The sequence below is a fragment of the Anser anser genome (genome assembly GCF_964211835.1).
Source record: "Anser anser genome assembly, chromosome: 1".
In the NCBI taxonomy this organism is placed as follows: domain Eukaryota; kingdom Metazoa; phylum Chordata; class Aves; order Anseriformes; family Anatidae; genus Anser; species Anser anser.
In genome coordinates this window covers 122,431,170-122,454,497 of record NC_139720.1, presented here as the reverse complement: position 1 = coordinate 122,454,497, position 23,328 = coordinate 122,431,170, and the positions used below count along the sequence as shown (strand labels likewise).

The 23,328-nt window shown below is 35.8% G+C and overlaps 1 protein-coding gene and 1 long non-coding RNA gene across 23 annotated transcripts in view; one reads left to right on the top strand and one right to left on the bottom strand.

The window, feature by feature from the left end:
• The window catches only part of DMD (dystrophin), a 1,241,706-nt gene that overhangs the window by 969,508 nt on the left and 248,870 nt on the right, over nucleotides 1–23,328 (bottom strand). The gene's annotated exons all lie outside the window — the stretch shown is intronic.
• LOC310905163 overlaps nucleotides 1–23,328 on the top strand; it is a 39,342-nt gene that overhangs the window by 11,793 nt on the left and 4,221 nt on the right. The window contains exon 3 of the long non-coding RNA XR_014588812.1: nucleotides 1–23,328. This exon is cut by the window's left edge and continues 9,091 nt beyond it. This is a non-coding gene — a long non-coding RNA (uncharacterized lncRNA).

Genomic DNA, 23,328 nt, shown 5'->3' with positions numbered 1-23,328 from the left:
TATCAAAAGAACAACTCATTGGGGCAGGGAAAGGAGCAGGACACAGAAGCAATATAAACACAAAATTTAAGAAATATGATGTGGCTTACAGTATCATCAAGAAAAAAATTAGGGAATTATGCTCTTAGTAAAAACTGTTATTACACTAAATGGAACTATGACTTAGTGTTTCCTTATTGTCTCTATATACATGCATTAACACTGTGAGATAAAACCGTAAGGTATGAAACATTTGTTTTCATTCACAGAACTTTTAAATCTTTTCAGACAATTAGATGGATAGTTGAGATTTTCTGATTCACTATGAATAGTGAATAATCATCCAAAGAAAAACACATTAGCTATTCTTATTTTTATTAGTTTAATGATCTTTGCTATACTTTTTGAAGCATTTCTTCAGTCATTTGTTTTTTACCACATGAAACTCATGCAAAATATGAGTACGACTTAAGTGATGCTTATAAAATATTATATTATTTAAATATAATCAACACATAGGACAGATTATCATCAGAACTTAAGTATTTTAGAAATTCAAAATGTTTATAGTCTAGAAAACAGAAACAGTTAACTTATTTTTTCCTCCTTTTAGGTGTTGATTTTTTTAAATGCCCCTGATTTAAGGAGAACAGTAAGTTCTATTATTTCAAAGTAGAAAAAATGTACATCTACTTTTCTATATACTACAACATTGAGTCCTTCCCCACAGCACTCTCATGGAAGTTTAGGGCTCAGCTAAAACATGCTCTATATTTTGGGTTAAAAAGATACAGTATTTTCTGTAAAGATTGAAAAATTACTTTTCCTATTTCACAGATATTTGGCAAATAAGTCACTCTCCTAGTTAGAAAGAGTGAAAAAGCAGTTCCATAGCTTGAAACAATGCACGTTGCTGGATTACTAAATGTCATTAGTGAGGATTAAAGTCTTGGTAGACTGAGCAACACAGATTGAAATTACTGCAGCAAGTATAATACTAATGCTAAGACAAAAAATAAGGGGGGGGATTATAGCACAGAATCAATATGTAAAGCTTAATAGCTTTCTCAAATGTTATATTTTTCGTAGACCTTTATATCTTTTAAAATGTTTCTATACTTAGCAATTTTCTAAGTAACATGCAGTTAGTAGGACTGAAGTGAGAGTAGAAGAGAAAAATACACAAAAGTTGTCTTGATTTACTGCTAACTTTGTAAGAAATGTAAGTAGTTTACAAGTTTTAAGAGTTTAGAATAGATGTTGCTTTACAGAACAAGTTATTACTGCCAAAAGCATTCCAGGTATTAACATTTTTGTGCACTGGCTTACACTGCACAGTGAATACAGAGATGAAAAACTGAAGGTGAATTAATTTTAATTCTACAAAATTGGAATTCAGCTAGACAAACTGAGTGTTAATTAACAAAGCCTTTCTATGCACATTCAGAAGACTATAAAAACAAAGACAACAACGAAATGATTCAGAAGCAAATTACAAACAATAAAAAAATCATCATGAGGTAATTTTCAAATGCATCCATATTCAAATTTTGCAGTATTTGTACCAAGTGAAATGTATCTTAAGTAGGTACCCAAGGAACAATTTCAAATACACATACATGCGCATATATATTCTAAACTAATAAAGTTTTTGCTGCATGTTCTGACCTTCAGAGTGCTCTATGGCTGATCAGATGTGATGGAAGTAAAATGACCACACTTATGCTCTCCATTTGTGCAAATGTTCAAGTAACTACAACTCTCTATTACTGATACACTAATGTAGCTTTCCATATACATCTGAAAGATGGCACATACATCCAGTGATGTTTGCTGACTTCTACTTAGCTCTTCAGGCAAGAAGTATTTTTCCTCACTTCTCTAAGTATTTATGAAGATAGTTTTCAATTCTAATGATACTAAAGCAAATATTAAATGTGATTCATGTTCCTTAATCCATGATTTAATCTAGGAACACAAACTTTAACCTCTATGTGTAAGCACCGCACCTGTTTTTAATTTTTATACTGCATATTTGATTGCAGCTGTCTTTTTTTAATGTTATTACTAGCTGTCATCTTCACATTACAAACTGCAATTAGGCTTGATGTTTAAAATGCATGAACCACATTTCTGAGAGCTATTACATGAAGCATAGGTCACAGATTATGCCTCCCTTTTGTATACCTTTCCCATTGCTGACTACTTTTTGGCAAGCAACTATCCTCAATCATTGAGATTAATTACTGAATCTACATTTTTCTGCAAGATGTATACACAAGGTATAGGAGAGCTGTGATGAATTACCCAACTATCAACAAATATTTCAAGTAGTGAAATCTGCCAATCAGGACTTTTGGGTTACTTTGAAATGCAATCCCAACAGAAATTCTTTGAATATATCTGACTATTCATATTTTAACTTGCAACAATTCATGAACATTTTATGCATACATTTTATTAATATATTTTATGTATTAATCCTCCACCACCTTTAGTACTTCAAAACAGTTGTAACACATTTCCTTGTATTTTGCACCTTTCTGAAAAGCTGCTGTTTCTCTAAGCGAGAGGCAGTGTAAACATTGCTGGCCCTGCCAATTTGGGATTGGCAAATCTAAACCACCATGGACAGGGTTACAAAAAGTCTCAACACCAAAAAGTGTTTAAGATGCACACTGAACCACAGCTGAATTACAAGCACTCACCCACTTTCACTATCTACAAGGTGTGCTGGCACACTGATATCCCTGCTGCCCTTCTCCCAGAATCTACAGTTATCATAGAATCATAGAATAATTAAGGTTGGAAAAGACCTCCAAGATCATCTGGTCCAACCATCCCACTACCACCAATGTCACCCACTAAACTATGTCCCTAAGCACCACATCCAACCTTTCCTTAAACACACCCCAGGACGATGACTCCACCATCGCCCCGGGCAACCTGTTCCAATGCCTGACTACTCTTTCTGAGAAGAAATGTCTCCTAATTTCCAACCTGAACCTCCCCAGGAGCAACTTGAGGCCATTCCCTCTTGTCCTATCACTAGTTATCTGTGAGAAGAGGCTGACAAAAGAGGCCAACAGAATCCATAGTGCTCCAAAACTGCACCAGGAAAGGCTGTTCGCCTTCACAAGAATGCCATTAAATGGAGAGAACGTGAACAGGAACATGCCAAACCAAGAGAATAAGCCCCAAAGAAGCACCCACAAGAAACGTGGTTCCTTACTTTTTTTTTTTTTATGATTATTTTTACTTTACTTTTTTTTTTTTGGGGGGGGGGGGGAGGGGGAGGAAAAATTGAAAGCTATTTAACTATTGAAAAAAAAATAAAATCAATCAAACAGTCGTGTCTCCCCCCCCAGTCTTCCTTTCAATGACTTGATCAAAATGACATGGTGCATAACAGTGTGGACTTGTATCTTTATCCTTCTCTTGCTTTTTCTGTCTTCTTTCTGGTGTAGTGGAACACTCTTCACAATCCATTTACATTCAAGGTGGGCTATCTATCCTGAAACCTCTGAGGAAGACCTAGACCCTAGATTGAGTATGCTGGTCCTATTCCCACCTTTGGCAGCTCTCTTTGTATGGCTGCTGTTGAACCACCTGCTGAAGCAGCCAACAGCAGGGCTGTTGGTCCCAGAGCTCCCTGCTGCACCCATTATAACCACTTATTCACATCTGAAGAAGTAAAAAAAGGAAAAAAAAAAAAAAAAAAGTCTTCTGCAGCAATGGGAGAGATGCACAGAAATGATGTTGGCTTTTTTATTTTTTTAGCTTAGAAGTTAAACAAGGACATTTCTTTCTTTCTCAATGTCCATTAACAGTTATTAACATAGCTTAAAAAAGTGTAAGATTATGCAAGTTCATTAAGTAAACGCATGGGAACACCCCTAGTGAAAAGGTGAGTCCATCTAGAGAATTGGCATTAAGGAGAGGACTTGCTGAAAATACATGTTTTTCTTTTATGGCAATTAAATAAATAAATAAATAAATCTATTGATTTAAATGTTACCTCACATTTGAATAAACAGTACCACTGTTACTTTCAATTAAGACAATGAACTGCCTAGTCTATTCTATTAGATGCTTATTAAGTTAAAGAGTTGAAGAGTTAAAAAAAAAATTAAAAAACCACAGAATCATCTAGGTTGGAAGAGACCTTCAAGATCACCTAGTCCAACCTCTGACCTAACACTAACAAATCCTCCACTAAACCATATCACTAAGGGCTACATCTAAACGTCTTTTAAAGACCTCCAAGGATGGTGACTCAACCACTTCCCTGGGCAGCCCATTCCAATGCCTAACAACCCTTTCAGTAAAGAAGTTCTTCCTAATATCCAACCTAAACCTCCCCTAAAATAATTTACGCTCCTTACAAAACTTCAGAAGAAAATGAAAAAATCATGACATTGCTTGACACAAGGTATTTTTTGCATTTATTTTACATATCCTTGACAATAATGCTCCACTTTTTAACAGAGAACAAACATATTCATTCCAATATACTTTAATACTACCAATTATCAAAAACAAGCTTAAAACTAGCTTACAAGATGCAAGAATCACTGTCTAGCACAATGAAAACATAACTCCTATATGTTAAGGATATGTGCACATATGTACACACATTGCATATTACTAAATATAATATAGGCCTGTTCCTGAAATGCCATGTTACCAAGTGGTACCAAAAACCTACCTACTTGAAATGTGCTGGTTTACTCACTGACAAGTGATATGTGCAAGCAAGCAAACAATTTATTTATATTCATATATATATACACACATGCACACACACATATATACACCAGAACCTTCTCTAAGGTGTGTGTACTAGATTTCAATTAAGGTTAAAGTAACTGAGCTTACTACAGTATGCACTAAGAGCACTAGCAAGACACCACACTGCTCACAGTAGGATTATCCTACAGCTCAGCCAAGCAGAAAGCACACAAGCGGGGAGGTGAGAGAAGCCACTCTGCTGTTGCTTTGCTCTTGTAGGCTTTTCCTTGAGGCAACCAGATGGGAAGACACAGTTCCCTAACCAGTAACTTTGTCTTTCATTCAAAGCAGTTTGTTTCACCTGCATTTCCAGTGACAAATAAAAGCCTGAGGCTTCACGCAACTGGGTCTTAATCAATCAACAGCTAGAAAATTGCCTGAGACTTGCAAGAAGTTTAGTATTACTTCAAGTTTCATCTAGACAGCATGTCAATAAAGAGATGAATGCTACTTGCTAAGATATCATACTGAACCAAGTACTGTAAATATTCATTCTGATTCAAAATTTCAATTTCATGAAATACTTGCACTACCAGTATTCAGACACTCAAGCTTCATCATTACAAATGTTCCTGATGGAGTAAGAAAAAAAATAGTAAAAAAACAACCCTCACAGATTATTTTTTTTTGTATTTTTAGGAAAAACTCCAGCATAAACTCTTTTCAGCATAAAACTCCAGCTGAATTCTACAGCTTAGAACATAACTCTGAAAATATAATTGGAAATACATATTACACTCGCTAATTGAAAATTGATTTGGAGATGAGGAATTAGTACTGGTGATTTCAAAATATGAATCGAGAAGTACAAATATTTACAAATCCTCAATGTGTTAATAATTATTCACTGAAATTTGAGTAATTGTGGATGATGAATGTGTTGAAGAAATGTGTAGTCTGTTCATAAACAAAGACCTCCAGAAGTGAAGTACAGCATTTTAAGCAGATGTATACAATTTATCAGTGCCAAAAATAGTAACCTTTTAACTAATCACTTACTAAATAGCTATTTTTCCTAAACATAAGGCATTCCCATTAATTCAGCCTTTATAAACTGCATTTCTGAAGTGGATACAAAATTTATTGTGGCCTTATTTTGTCTAGCTTTGTCTGCAACACATATAAAACCATCTTAGTGAAACTAAATGAATAACTACAGTTCATGCCCATGACATGGGCAACAGAATTTGTCTATGTTAAAACCTGTCATACTATACCTTCAAAAATTAAAAACTATTATGGGGATTAATTTGCTGCACTGATTTACAACAACAAATATGTAGATATGATACACTAGTATCACTTAGGTACTGTATCATCAATAAACATATGACATTTTCATTAAAAATGATTGAGAATTATGAAGCTATTCAACCATCTGTGCTGTTAGGACTTCAAGCTTTCAGCATTATTTAAGACAGACTAGCTAATACACATCCCCGATATAAAATAAAAAGATTTTTTTTTTTTTTGCTAGAGGATGCTATTTCATTTAAGAAGATTTTACATGGATAGCAATTGTAGATGCTCTAACAAATTACATATCCAAAAAGAAACCAGACATTTTTCAGAAGTTTATCTATAAGACAAACCTTTAAAAGAAAATGCTTGGAATAAAATCTAGGTCTTGGCATCCTTCCTTTTGGAAACTCCTTCTTCATTAAGGAGACTTACCATCTCCATCAGCATCTATTACATCTCTCAGAGTGATTCTTCCAGCTTCAAGGGATTCAAGCTAGTTAAATTTCTGTGATTACTCAGTCTCTTGTCCATACTGAGATATTTATTATTAGCATAACAGAGTTAAGCAGTCTGCACATAATAACTGCAACAGATGCTTATAGACTGCTTTATTTAATAGAATTCAGAGGTTTAGATAAATTTTCAAATAAAATTTTGCAATTATATTTGAATGAATCCTTTAAAAGATAAATTTGTGTATGTGCAATAGTATTTCTCCAATCACAGACATACCTTTGAAAACCATAGTCTTCTTGGATTCACAAGATTTAAACACCTAAAAGTTTCTTCCAACTTGACTATAGTTCAGATAAATCTATAGGTATTCACATGAGAAAGCATATAGAAATATGTAAGTATCTACAAGACTAGCATATGAAGTTTCTTAGCAGCCTTTAAAATTACAAAAGAAAATGTTTATTTTTATTCTATTTATTTATTTATTTAGCGTGTGGTCTTTAGGGGCTTTTTAACATCTTTCTGATCACACAGCTCAGAGAGCTTGTGCCTGGTCTTGAGCTCTGGGTCCCAGAACAGGAACCCAGACAGAAAGAAATGACAAAAAAGGCCCAGATTTATTGCAACCTCATGTTGATGTTACCTCTTTTATATAAATAAACATAGATCTAATGATCATTACAAAAGCCTGAGTTACACTTTTCTATTTACTTCAAATCAACAGCATTCCTACACAAGAGGAAAGTTGAGGAAGTCAAAAAGAAAGTTGGAGCTTACCTAGGACCAAAATAGCTATATACCTACTTATCTGAACAAACTACACACTTGTCTCACTTCAAGCCCAGAAGCAGACACCCTGAATCCATTGCCCAGTGTAAAGCTGTATTTTTTAAGGAACTCCTCCCTTTTAAGAAGTTTTTGTCTGGGGGCAAACAAAAAGGCCATGTTTCTGCAAGAATATTCTACTACGTTCTCATCAGTCTTTTCTTAAAGTCCTTTCCAGTGAGGAGATGTGATCTTTCAAAACTCTCAGGTTACATATGGGACTAATCAAGATTATGGGGAACTGGATTTCCACATATCAGCATTTTATAAATCTGTAATTTGTAGTCCCATAGGCTATCCTTGCACATCTCATGCCATACTCACATAAGAGTATGCTGAGCCTCCAAAAATAAAGAGCAACCAAGCAGGTAGATTTCACAGATGCCCGGTGCTGCTCATTACACTAGAGCTAGGATTGCTCATATCTCACATGTGAATTAATCTAAAACATTAAAAAGAAGTGGAAGAAAAAGACACTGAAGACCAGATTGCCTTCACTGTCTGTAACCTTTTGCTTCCAGCAATTCATGACCATACTTGCTAAAATTATGCGTGTTTAGCATGTATATTACCATAGCAGCATCTCTCTGCTACTTAGCTTCTTTTTGCTGGGCTGTGTCAGAGTACACTACATAATTATGATTTCTTTTTACCCCATTCCCAAAGTGCTTCCTTTTCCAAGCCTAATTAAAGCTGATATTCAATGTAATTAGTAGAATTTAGAATTTTTCTGTGAAAAAGGCTCATCTGCAGTTTCTCATTGGCTTATATCATGGAAAAAAGATATTTGAGATAGTTAAATATCAGCAATATATTTGCAGCTTTTCCAACAACACAACATTTCTGCACAATAAAAATAAAATATAATGAAACAATCAGCTAGAATAAAATTCTAGCTTCTTTACCTCTACTGGAAAGGGTAGGAAACCCCAACAAAGATAGCTAGGGTAAAGACCCATACATTGACCTCAACATTGCAGAGAAAATTAGTAAAAACATCAGATACAAGATTATAATAGGAGAATTAATTTATATAAAGCCACTTTCTCCAAATTCCTAAAATATTATTAACGAAAAATGCTGCATGTCACCCTTTAAGGATAAAAACACTTCTTTAAAAAAAAAAAAAAAAAGTTTGACACATTACATTCCATAAAGGGTTTTTCTACAAATACAACTGGAGTGAAACACCTCATGGGTTCATCTTCTTTTGAAATAACAGTTACTTTTGTAAAGTGTCAGACATATTAATAACATTTTGTAAAGTTTCTGTTGTTGCTGTTTTTTGTTTTGTTTTGGAGTGGCATAAAAAGCAACACATGAAAGAAAGAAAGAAAGAAAAACTCTTGGCCTTTTCTTAATGATAACATTCTATAATAAAAAATAATTTCCTGGAACCTCAAGGCATATACATTCATGTCCTATTAACCACATACGACCGAATTTGTAGTGGAAACAGGCTCCAATTAAAGTTTTGCATCAACAATATCAGAAATATCACCAAATGACACCTTCATCATATACAAAAAAATAATGAGCTTATTTGATTTCTTTAAAAACATGCTAATGTTCATGATGGTATTTCTTTTTTTCTTTTTTTTTTTGATTCAGTTTATTTTGTTTCATCTAGATTTTATTTTCATGCACAACTTTCTATTTTTCCTCCTCTTTTCCTACCCACAGTTTTAACAAGTTAACTCAATATATCTCTCAATATATTTTTGCCTTTCAGGAGAAGGAGTATTTGAACTGAAATTGTAGAAAATCATATAAAAATATTATTTGTATTGGGAAGTAAAGTAAGGTCCATTACTTTTCTTCTAGCCATGGCGTGACTGACTAAAAACTATCTAAATATACAGGTGCATGAAGGCACAAAGCACTGAATGTCATAGATGCATACCAAATTTGGAAACTTTAAAATATATTAATGAGACTAGTAATTTTTGCTTCATCTACTGAATACATTTGATTAGCTATGCTATAATCTCCAAGCAGATGAGTGCTAGTACAATACCACAGCAGGATGTATGAAAGTAGTTTTATTTAATGAATTATCTCTGTGACAAATGTAATATAAGGATTATTGGAGCACTGAAGCTATTTTTCAGAATGTCTTAGGTGAAAAAAAAAATAAAATATTTAGTTTAATATTTCTGCAGCCTCATTTTCTAAGGGTTCATTCTACATTATTTACATTATTCTCATAATGAAGAAACCTAGATGAATAGTAACCACATCTTGCTATACTTTGACTCAACATCCATCGGCTTCTGTCACTTGGTGCTGGTTACGTACCCTAAGTCCTACACCTCTCTGTCATGCCAATGCAGGACTTAATGTCTCTCTGGATTAAGCCAGGGTAGTGGTTCCCACAAGTAAAACCAAGACCCTGACTGAGCCATCTACACGCTCAGCCAGGGTCAGTCAGGACCACTAGTACAGGCTGCCATGGGGGCCCATTTCTACCTGCTTCTCATGCAAACTTGTAGCAACAATGCAATCAAACCCACAATTTTTAAAAGCAAACCATATATTTATATATATATATATATATATTTGGCAAAGCTACTAGCTATAAATCCTTACATGTCTTTAACTGCAAAAATGCATGTAATGCACAGAGACACAAATCAAAAATCCATCACGACGAAGGGAAATACAGTTTTAAGGCAAATCATTACTATACCGTTGTGCTGAATTTTACAAACAAAGACATCAGTATTTATAGTTTGGTAACCCTCTGTAACTTCTGGAAAGCAGCTTGTTCAGTATTTTCATTCCATTGATTTATTATACTTTCCTTACACCTGAGGCTACAGGAATCATGTCATAAGTGGTATTTGGAAATTAATAAAGAACTAGAATTGTAGAGTCACCCGTTACATTATATGTAGCTCAAAACTGCACTTTAAGACCGAACTGTTCATAATGGACAATCAAAGTTCAAACTTTTCTTTTTCCCCATTACAAAGACATGGAATAAAGGTCCCAAGTCATATTTTAGGGCAAAATTAACTTATTTATATGTTAATCAACTTTCCCAATACCTTTATCCAACTGGGTATTTTACACTGAAACACAAGCTCTGAAGTCAAGGAAGTTAATTGGTTTCACCCAGTAAAAAGAAAAAAAAAAAAAGGAAAAAAGAAAAAAAAAGCCACTACCTCTGTGACCACCCTGACCTGGTTTGGAGTTCTCCCTTACTTGTAATAAAAGCAAACTTGTACTAATAGAAATAGCTTTATTACCCTCTCAGAGTCTCCAAGCAAAACATGGCTTTGTAATGGCCAATTATAGCTCAACACCTGCTGTTGGGAGGAGAACCTCGTTACAAACTAATTTGAAGAACAGCTGCTTTAATGTTTTCTGAAAAATAAGTAATAGCTGAGCAGCCACTTCACCAAGCCTGCTAACCCACAGAAAGCCTGCTCCAAGACTGTCCACAGAAGTCAAGCAAATATAAATGATTGCTTTGCCATCTGCAGAAAGGGATCTGAAATCCCAATTTGTGCAGTGTTTATGAGAAAACAGAAGTAGTAGTACCAGAATGTCTTCCCACTAGTTATCTAGAATACATCTATCCTAAAGACACTGTCTCAAAATTGTCATTGACTGCACAATAATAAACACATTCAGAAAAAATGAAGACAAAACCAACCTAAATATATATATATGTATTTTTTTTCCAGGTTGTTGATTTAATGAACTTCTTTCCAATTCCAGTTACATTTTTCCAATAAGAATTTCAAATAAGATTCTCTTACTATTAAAAAAAAAAAAACCTAACTACATTAAAAAAAAATACTAACTAACTAAATGAAGTTGTTTTGTTTAAAACACAAACAAGAGGAAGATGAAGAAGATGTAGAAGAAATACACAGCATATCACAAAATTCTGGAAAATCTATAACAACACCATCCTGCTAACAAACATGATTCATTACAAACATTATCAAGTTTTTTTGTAAATATCCAACTGTAAATATATGAAGTTAGGTCCTCACATCTGAACCACATAAAAATATTTCAGTCAAATTGTGCAAAAAGTACAAAGATAAGGTTGATTGAAATCGCTTCCAACGTTTCTCATGCAACAGCTGTTGACAACTAATGTTTTGACAATGCCTAAAACATTAACTATAAAAGATATTACCACATATTAGCTACCTGTCCCACTGCATGAGATAAGAAAGTCTTCCCCAGTCCCAACTTCTCTTTTGCACCCACCCTCTTTGAGATGCTGTATGAAAGCACGCTCTCTATGCTTGAAACTATCATAGAGGTGATAAAGATTCATGTGTGTAAAAGACCAAAACTATTGATTAAATAATAATTTGATTCCAGAAGGAGCATACAGAATGGCTTACAAAAATTTACCTTTCAATTGGTGTGAAATGATGACTAATTGGAATGGAATGACTTTATTATACAAGAGGCTATTTTTTTAAGTAAAAAAAAAAAACAAAAAACCACAAAATCATAATTTCTGAATTCTACCACAATAGAGTACAAATTAAGCCATTTAAATTCTGTTTTAGCTTCTGCGTCCAACTCAAAGACAATGTCGTTGGTCTTGATTTATTAGTATTTCTGAAGGACATTAAGATTCTCCTTTGTAAACCCATACATGCCATGAAAATATGACTAAAATGAATGGGGTTGATTGTATAACACCTATTTAGAAATCATTAACTCTGTGATGAGGTTCCCATTCTACCTTTTTATCAGACACAGACTATTCAGGTTGAAATTTCTATACTTGTGGTTTTACTTCCTTTCTGTAATATTGTAATTTAGCCATTCTGGGGAGTCAGATTACAGAAAACATTTTCTCCTTCAGTGATTTTCTCAAGATACATCAACGTGTCCTTGGACTTACAGGAAAATTTCATGTGCCTGTTTGGGACATATCCTTTCCAGTCCTTGTAAGAGGACAGAGAGGGAGGAAATATCTAGACTTGGAGAAGTTGCAGTCATTAAAAGAACCTAGAAACTAAATTTCCACACTAGGCATGTGGCAGCCCACCATGGAGGGGACAAAACATAATTTTTTGCTTTCTTAAAACTTTTACTGGCTCCTACGACAATAAAGACAAGAGTGAAACCCCTGTCTTTCTGGTATTTCTCTCTTCCAGCTCTTTCTTTAAATACACAATAGTGTGGAATGAAAGCGGGTTATATATATATATATATATATATATATTATTTTTTTTTCTAGTGGAAACTAGATATGCTAGAGCAAGAACCTGAAGAGCAAACCACAGACTGGGGGGCCCACAGACATGGAAGGTAGACCAGCAAAATCAGAGAAGCAGAGTCAGGCCCAGATCCCAGAGCTCCAATGCCCCAAACTCCTGTGTTCCCATAGTGTCAAATGTCTGGGAAAAATCACTCTTTAGGATTTTTTCTGGCCCACTCCAGTGGCATCAAGCATGTGCCAATTTCCTACAAATTTAACCCCAGTGGCAGAGATTGCAAGCCCAGCTGGCAACAACACACAAACAAAAAACCACTTACCCATACCACAACTACCACAAATATGCACTACAAAAATTCAAAGCCACAGCACTAATTAGTCTGAAAAAATGCTTACAGCTGCCTCTAGGATGGATCCCAAATTTACCATACACTTCAAACTTTGACAGCCCTGCACGGTGCCTTCTCGTTTGCAAAACACGGATATTAATGCCACATTACCTTGTAGGCAGAATGCAAAAAACAATATTTGTGAAATGTTGAGATAAGATCGGAATGAGCACCACTGCATCACTGTGCACTTAAGAGCTATATCAAAACACAGGGCAGCAATGGGAAAAATGAACAGTTGCACAAGGATTGATAAATGTATCATTTCCTAGTTGTTGGCTTCACAAGTTCAAGAACACTTTTTGTTTGTTTCTATTAGAAATGCCAGATGCCTCACAATAGGTTAGATTTCACATCTATGTTATCTTCCTAATTTAACCTCATCTATTTAACTATAGACTTCTTTTAATTTTCACATTAAAAAGATGTTACAGAACAAAAAGTTGCCATAGAGACATATACATTCTTTTCCAATAATTTCAAATATAGTTAGACTCAATTAATTATTCAGTTCATCACAGAACCATTTATACTTTTATATGAAATATTCCAGGCTGAGAGATTTTTTTTTTTAGGTATGAAAAAAAGAACTTCAAATGGCAGTTCATGAATTTAGGGAAAAAAAAAAAAGGTTAAAATTGTGAACAGAAATGTTTTGTTCACAAATCAGAAAAAATATCCACCAGCTAGACCTATAATCTAGGGTCATTCTATATTTCTTTATATCTCTTATATATGAGGATGGTGTGGGGAAAAACGGGTTGTTTTGCATTTATTTTAAAAGCCTACAATAATAATAATAATAATAGAAAGAGCTTTGATGCTTCATATGCATGCTTACTGACAAGTTATATACGAATCCTGTCTTTAAAGAGATAATATAACATTAAAGACTAAAATTGTCACCATTTTTAATGGGAGTGAAAGCAACCCAATATTGATGGAGAGAATCTGGAGCTGTCATTCAGAATACAATCTTTTTGATTGGCAGCTGTGATTTGGTAATACTGAGACCTTGTGCTACTTGATTAAAACAACATCGAGATGGAAAGATCTCTTCAGATTAGAGGTCAGGAACATCAGTTTCTGATTTTTCTGCAGTTGTCACAAGTGATATGGGGTAATTAACCAAGTCTGGAATAATGTCAGACAGGTGGTACTTTTCTTTTGAAGCAATTCATTAGGGAAGACTTGTCACTTGTGACATTCCCACATAAATCCTGGTGCTTGGCATCTTCTTCAAATCAATTTAAATTCATCCCTTGAATATGACAATATTTTAAAGGAGATTACAGAATCATCTAATACAACAGCTTAGAATTTCATTTGGCAAATCTTTTTTGTTAAAAAGAAAAAAAGGCAAAGTTCCCAAATCTTGCATATAATCAACAAGAATTTTCAAACTGAGAAGACCCACAGAAAATAGAAAAGCTGCTGTCAGCAAGGAAATGAGAATAAGCACTGCCAGGTTGAATGTGAGGTCTTGGTCAGTGCACAACAGCCATTCTGTATCCCCTTCTCATCATTTTATCAACACTACTTAGCTTGCCTGTTCTTACAATGGTTATAATCACACATCAAATAAAGTTCAACAGGGAGTTGAAATATGATACTGTCCATAATATTGTGGCATATAATGCTAATTTTGCTACTCTACCAGTGACTTCAAATAAGTCTTTTAAAAAACTTGAAGATGGACTACCAAACAAACCATATTGTTTACATAAGCATCATTGACTGGAATACTTAAATGTGAAAAGCCACCAGCAGACTGGAAAGAGAAAGCACAAGGTTGCAAAGTAACTTGTTTGCACTTTTAGCTGATTGTCTTCAAAGAAAAATAGATTTTAATTTTCAAAATTGTTTTTATGTTGTGGTTTTGACTGACTGAAGGGAAAGCAAGAATACTAAATAAAGAAGCCCAAACACCAAGAAAATACATTCATGAAAATATGTTTAAAAGAGGTTGCAAAGACCTCATTCACAATGAATAGTTTTTTAAGACTACAGGAGTCCAGCTATGGAAACTCATTAACAGCATAAGCAGTACTAAATTGTCCTAAATAAGTGATTGCTCTAGTACCAGTACCGTACTGTTTTTCAATTAGGCATAGTGAAAATCTCAATAGGATTCTGGATTTGTTAACTGGAATAGCTAAATTTTAAAAGATTTTACATCATGAATAAGTATTCTTAAACACTCGGTCTTATTTCACTGTATCCGGTATGGATCAAGACAGCCTCTTAGCCTTTTTAGCAGTATGCTTACTCAAAAATTTACTCATGCTGCTGTAAATATATGTGAGAAATACAAGCACAACATCAATTCCATATTGGGTTTTCAACAATATCCATTAAAGCTTGGAAATCTGATTTCCTTCAATTTTCAAAAGTCCCTTTCCAGACAGAAAGTCTTTGGTTTGTAAACAGAAGTCTTGGTGCCTTCTGAAGGTACGTCAATTGTTTACTGTTAATTTATTCAGGGATTTTCAAGGAGCAATGATGTCAAAGATTAAGAAGCCCTTAATTTAATAGATAACATAAGTTCTGGTTTTATTTATTCACAAAAATTCACTGCTCATGATTTTGTACACGTTAACTCTACTAATAAATATGCTTGACAGTAAATTACTGTCATGCTAGTCAGGAAGTCAAAGCTTTTAATCGCTATATGTAAATGGATTTCTGCTAAGAGAAGTCACTTCTACTGTGTAGTAGCTTTCTCTTCTTGAACTGACATTTACGTCAGCCATCGTTCTCTGTAGAAGAAACATATATGCATGCAGCAAAAACAGCTTTTGGATTCTAAAAGGCCCTTAAACATTTACCTTGAAGAATGCCAATCATACTCCAGTGACAGTATTATTTTTTTTCAAGTCAAACTAGCACTGTCAGCTGCAAAGATACTGACAAGAAGCACTGAAGAAAAACAGCTTAATTCATTTTGATATGAAAAAAATCATTGATCAAGATTTACATAGCTATTGTCATCTTGGCTTTCATTGCAAAAGAAACTGGAAATCACGACAGCTTCTGGAGACAGTTTTGCCTTGGTTCCTATGATTACTTCAAATTCCATACATTAAATATTAATATAAACGGTGAGTAAAAACAGCTTTTCCATCAACTTCTCAGCAATGAAAATGTTGACTTTCAACAAATCATCAATCTGCACGTGAAAAGATAGATCGAAAGGTGCGCTTGGTTGTACCATGGGACTAGAACACATTGTATATGCCATTCTAACAGCTATGTAACAAAGTTATTCTTTGGAAAAATCACGTTTTTTAAACAGTATGCAGATAGAATGTAAACATATATGAAATTAGTTATTCCACGTTATTCTAACTGTTAATTTCCATGACCAATGAAAGGTCAGGAGCAAAGGTAACACATTTGCTTAGCTTTTAAGCTACTATGGTGGAATGCCTGCTGAGGGAATTCCATTAAAGCTAGCCATAAGAGTCAAGCCTATTTTCAAGAGTAAGTAGCACCGTCTGAACTCTTGCTTTTTTCTTCCTTTGGAGTTAGACTTTGAATTTAGCTATCATTTTGGAGAGTACAAATTATACCCGCTGACAAGACAAATATTTTCAAAAGAAAAGGTAATTGTAGATGTTGGGAAGTTGCCATTGCTTTCAGTGGATTCAAAAGATTGTGATTTTTTACCATTCCATGTTTGCATGTTTATATTTTTTCAGTTTTAACTTTACAACTCCCCTCCACTGCCCCACTCCCTGTGAACTTCACTGACGTCTTACCCAGAAAGCTTCTGAGAGTAACTGATGGAAATATTTTAAGGATCTCCACTCCAACTTGTCTGTTTACTGCCAGTAATTAAAAGGCTGGTTAAAATAGTAGGCCAGGGCACCAAGCCAATGCATGGTCATTTGCCTTATTTCTAAGTATAATATCCTTGGTCTTACAAGAATTTCCACCAAAAACAAGAAAGAAGAAGGAGGACAAAGAGAGATGAGTCAAGTGAAATAACCCCAAATTATTTCAAGTTGGACAACCCTACAATGTTTTAAATCCAACTCAGATGCTGAAGACTGCCAAACACGTATGTCAACACGGTGGTGAATGATTGCTCTCATAGATCTTGCACAGCAAAATACGTCATGGGCAGCTGCGCACACAGCAATTTCATCAGAGGCAGCGACAGCTTGTCCCGAGACAGATTATTCTTATGACATCTTGATTTCTTCACTACACCGTCTGTCTGTCAGGCTACTTTCCCAGTAGAATTGGTGCAGGTGTCAGGACTCTTTAGCAGCGCAGGGCAGATACCTGCCCCCTACCCCAGCTGGCTGCTGGTAGCCCCCACAGACCTGCCAGAGCCCTCGCAAGGAGCCCCGACATCCCTCAGCTGTGCTACACGCTGGCATCGCCTTGAGAGTAAGAACTATTCACCAAATCAACAGATGTGTTGTGGCCTTCTAGGCAACCTCCCAGGGACGTATGGGAGGATGAAGTCTGTAACAGGCACAGAAAAAAGAATCCTACATAAGTTGTGTGATGAAAGTAAGACCCACTGCAGAAGCTATCACTTCAAGTTAGGTAATCATCCATTTCAAAATTTGGGCAATACAGGAGTCTGCTCTGACACAACACTTGACAGAGGAGCTTAACTGTTTTTTAAACATACTTGTATTCCCCCGATGAATTTCTTTAAGGTATCCTACACTCAAGCTTTTCAGACAACTGAAGCAACTTTTAGCAGCTTCATCTTCATCATGCCAGCAGTGTGCCCTGGCAGCCGGGAGGGCCAACCGTATTCTGGGGTGCATCAAGCATGGCATTGCTAGTCGGTCGAGGGAAGTGATTGTCCCGCTCTACTCTGCGTTGGTGCGGCCTCACCTCGAGTACTGTGTGCAGTTCTGGGCACCACAGTACAAAAAGGACATTAAACTGTTGGAGAGTGTCCAGAGGAGGGTGACGAAGATGGTGAAGGGCCTAGAGGGGAAGACATATGAGGAGCGGCTGAGGTCACTGGGCCTGTTCAGCCTGGAGAAGAGGAGGCTGAGGGGGGACCTCATCACAGTCTACAACTTCCTCGTGAGAGTGAGTGGAGAGGCAGATGACCTATTCTCTGTTATCACCAGTGACAGGACCCGTGGGAACGGTGTGAAGCTGAGGCAGGGGAAGTTTAGGCTGGACATCAGGAAGAGGTTCTTCACCGAGAGGGTGGTCGCACACTGGAACAGGCTCCCCAGTGAAGTAGTCACTGCACCAAGCCTGTCTGAATTTAAGAAGAGATTGGACTGTGCGCTTAGTCACATGGTCTAAACTTTTGGGCAGACCTGTGCATTGCCAGGAGTTGGACTTGATGATCCTTATGGGTCCCTTCCAACTCGGGATATTCTATGATTCTATGATCTTGATTTTAGCACATTTTGATTTCTAAATCCTTCTTCAGATACAGCACAATTCCTTTTTCTACGTCTGAAATATATGAAACCATATACATTCTTAATCTGAAATATTGTTTCAGCAGTTCCCACACTGTACTTTTTATTGTAACACCTTGTAATCTGACAGATATTCTACTTTTACTACAGTTTTTTTTTTTTTTTTTTTTTTTACTATGCACAACTCATTTTCAAAAATATTGAAGAACTTTAATAAAAGTGAAAGCTAACTTTTTCACATTGTTCTCAGAATGTCAGCTAAGCACAACTATCTCATTCTTTTCAGGGAGCTTCTACTACTTGTGGCTAGTGGAATACATTGCTACATCTTGATGTTTTAATAGTGTTTTAACAGAAGTGTAATATTGACCACATTTGTAATGCATCACCCAACTCCTAACTCTAGAATTGATGTGCTTTGTATTACAGTGCATCAAAATGATCAACTATGGTTCACACCTTGGTAGGTACATATGTACACACAAAGTTAGGCACTGTTTGTTTATACTGTGTACATTGAGAGTGAATTTCTGTAGTTTCAGCAGAAATGAGAAACAAAAAAGATCATAGACATATGCTTGGTTAGAAGAACTGAGTCATAGAAATGTTAAATGTTTCATCCAAATTCAGACATCTTGTAAAAGACATCAAATCAATGCTTTCATTTTGAATCTCAGTCCTAATCACAAATCTGGATTTCTCCAAGTACTACAGGCGCACTGCATGAGATGCTAGCAGAACTCAGGTTTAACAATTGGCAATAGAAATCTACAGTGTTGCTCTTTAACGTGTTTGGAGTCATTGCTGGAAAGAGCAATCAAATAACCCAAACAAAAACAGAAACAGAGCTGTTAGACATGCATCATTTTGCCCATTCACATCCATTCTATTAATGATATCCATCACAGATAAGGAGAATTATATCATTTCAAAAGCTCATAATGAACAGCTTGTCAGATACATATGAAATGGACCCACTTTTTCTTCTCTGAACTCACCCCAGAAAAAAAAAAATCTATTCAAGTTTAAGGACAGTTTAGCTTCCCTGTCTACCCCCACACAAGCCTCTAGCAAGCTAACAATTACTGGCTGCAAACAAAATGAAGTATGATTAAACAACGCAGTATTTTTCTTTAAAGATTACTGAGGAAGCTCACAGTACACAGCTGTCATTCACAACAGGCTGCTAAAAATAAAAACAAAGATACCCAATTTAAATGGATAATGGAATTTAAAGGAAAAAATGAAGAGCAGGTTCAGTTTATGGTTAAAATTGCTCCCCCGCCCTGAAAACACACTGTAATGCAATCAGTGAGGTTTTGGCATGCACTAAATAACTTTTTGGATAATATAAGTGAAATACACCACAGTAAGAGCAGATGAATAAGTACCATTCTGCATGGTTGGCACAGAAGTAGATGCTGCATTTAGGGGCAGGGCTGAGAAGCCTTCGCGCCAACAGCAGCCCACAAAGCCTCTTTTGGAGCTGCTGTGGGGCTCTCTCAGTTCTTCCCCTGCATCCCTGTCAGCTTGCAATCTCCAGTACAAAGGACTGAACTTTTCTTATGCAACTGTTATGCACATTTTTAAGCATAGCTAAAATAAAGCTACCCTTAATATTGTTCTATGAAAATTATCTGGTGGACCTCTATCTATAGTATTGCATATAACAACCTCTACCATGCTTGTCGTTGATCTACAGTAGAAAATGCAGGGATATGGTTTTGCCAGTTCCTTATAAATCCTTCATTTATTTCCTCTATCACAACAACAAATTGCTGCCCAGAGCTAATGCAATCCAAAGTAAGCACGTGTTCATATTTGCTTTAAAATATTCATGTATCAAATTAAATTTTGAATTTCACATGGCTTTGCATCGCTCCCATCAGCTCTAATTACTGATTTATTTTTGGTACTAACAGTTTAAATTTATACAGCACTCTCAATGAAAAATTCTTCAAAGCAATCTGACAGAGATTTCTCTTGCCCACCACTACAACGCAGACCCCATTGGATCTGAACTTCATTCTGGGCCAATAACATTGTAATTTTACAGAGAAATGAGGAACTTGGATAAAATCTTATGGGCACCATTTAAATACACAGGATAGTTATCACAGCAGGATTTTTGCCAGGCGATTGAGGTTAACACCCCTAACTCCTGCCAAAAAGCCATAGAATATTTAATGGCAGGAAGTCATCCCAGTTATATCCTAGCAATTTCATACTATAAATGATGTAATAAAATTTAACATAGGATATTCAGCATAGGATATATAGCATTTAAAAGTATGAACTGCTGACTTTATACAGTATTAATATTTGCATGTACACGCACGTTCACTGACTTTACATCTGCCTCCATTAAAAAAAAAACCACCATAAAGCCCATTTAATCTGTTCAGAGTTATCAAGGATAAAAGAGCACAGATAATTTCAGTACTATAAATGCTAGAATTTGGTTGTAGCATTTCATGTAAATGTCTCAACAGCCATTAAAACAATCTCTTTTTTTCCCCACCTACAGCTTTATCAGACATACAGAGTGATAAAGCTGAGAAACTTGGAAGATGGATTATATTTACAGCCAAATCATTAACCTACATCTGATTCATAGGAAGTAAAGGTAGAACGTATGGAGGAAAGTAGTGTCACACCATTTTCCCCTTACAAATTAGGATAGCAGATCAGGATGGAAAGGGGAAGAGACTGCTAAAATCTTACGCACAGACTTACGCTTTTTAGAAGCTGGTGGCAACACAGTTAAATCCACCTATGTTACAATAGAATACCTATATTATTACTTTCTCCTTTCTCTTTTTCACCCTCAGTCTCATAAATCACATAAAAAGGCCTAGGAATCATGAACAGTCCTCTTAATTTTATGGAAAAATAGTGAAGGGACCAAAAACTGCATCAGTCTGTATACATGTAATTGGCAGCACCCTCATAGGTTTGTTCAAATAAAAAGCACACCATCAAACAAACACCACCAACAAAAAAAACAAAACAAAACATTGTCTTAAATTTGGCAAAGCTGACACATCCACACCATATACTTGATTATAAATGGCACAGATATGCCATTGCTCATGCTGTTACAGAAGCCGTATGAACGTATAAACACAGTATATAAACTTTATTTAAAAAAAACATGAAAACTACCAAAAAGAAACTATAAAGCTGCTCCCTCACACTGCCTTTCTAGTTGGATTGAGGAAGGCCAGAGGGGAAGAAAAAAAATAAAGAATCACTGGCCCAAGAGGTGTCTTTGTCTTGCTGTTTTGTGGTGTCTGACAGCATCTAGGGGACACATATGTGGTGGCTGGTGTTTTTTCCAAGAGCTCGCACCACATTTTGCAGGCACACCTGCACTTTTGACCACATTCTAGCCAAACTAGGCCTGCACTTGTTGCTACCTCCCTCCCTGCTGGGCCATCAATAACAGTTTTAGTCCAGACAAAGTTCTACCACCAATTCCGTTCAACAGCCCTAAAACAGAATACAAAAACTAGAAAACCTCATACAGCAGTGCAACATACACCACACACACACACCTTCCATTGCACCACCACATTTATATATTTCAGAATGTATCCTTTCACTGATTGCAGTATTTTTTAGAGTAAAGAACTAGGAACCATTATGGCTTCAGTTTGTTTCAGTATTCAGGTTTAACCTTCAGGATGTTTCTTCTGTACTGCAAAACTTAGTGTTTGTATTCATGTAGAAACTTGGAGACTTCTGCTCCTTTCTCAAATCAGTGAAAAACTGTTATTTTTTCCCAAGATTAATCTTACTGTAGGTTACTTCTACACCACAACACATATACCCTATAAATCTGTTTAAACTTACAACCCATTCAAGTTCACAAAAACACATCTCACACAGCCTGAAAACCCCTCTATTTGTATATAACAGATCACAAGAAACAAAACACCTCTTCAGGTGTAGACTTGGGTTTCTCCATTTCAGCCCTCATCCTTTCCTCACCTGAAAGGTCTTTGCAAGAGACTGACGAGAAACTCAGTGACCTAAACTTCCCGAAGTCAAAGTAAATATGTAAATATTTATTCATAAGTAACTCATTTTTTTCAGTCCAGGTTACCAAAGTAATGTCATCATTTCTTCTAAAAGAGCCAGTAAACACAGCTAATAGATTTTTTTTGTTGTTTAATTTAAAGTCTATTTTCTGTTGTGAAAATGGTTTTCCCAACCTAAGGAGGTAATATACAGCCAGACTTTGTACAAAGCTCACTACTCTTACTAGCTATTGGCTTTCCCGATAAAGAAATAAGACAATATAAAAACTCGCTCAACCCTCCTCCACTTCTTCCTATACGAAGACTTCTCTTACGTTGCACATTATTTCCTCCTCCTTTTCCCTTTCCTCCTCATTACCTAAAGAGCAGAGCTAGTGACCAGCTTCTTATTTCAGTGAATTGGCAGGCCCAGCTTCTCCTCCCCACCAGCACTCCTAGCTTCTGCCACCACCAGCAGAGTATGCTGAACATATGTTAGATACCAAGTTACCTGCTTGAGGTATACCTGACAGTAACTTAAACTTAGTGCAACACAGTCATTTTCTGGTTTGTTATTTTAATACTATAGTTTACTTCTATTAATTCAGATTAAACCCATTGATGGACATTATTTGTAAAGATTACGTTAAAGGAGGATTTAGTATTAAGACATTAAAAACTCAAGAAGCATCAAAAATTGGACCACACAATTCACATCTGTGTTTTCTCTTTAGCATCCTGTGTTACTGGAAAGAAAGGCCTGTGATTTGGGAGATGAACATCTCCTGATCTACTATCTCTTTCCCACTTGACACCTCCTCCCATCTCATGCCTGACGAGTCTCTTTTTCACCTGATCAGCTGAGGAAGAAGTCTTCTGATGACTACCAAGAAGAAACTCTGCTTGCATTTCCTCTCTCCGCCAGGCCCCTGTGGTATCTCATCTTGCAGAAAAGTGACAAGGAAAGCACAGTTGGATCCCTGTTGTTGGGAAGACTGCAGTGCTTTATTTTG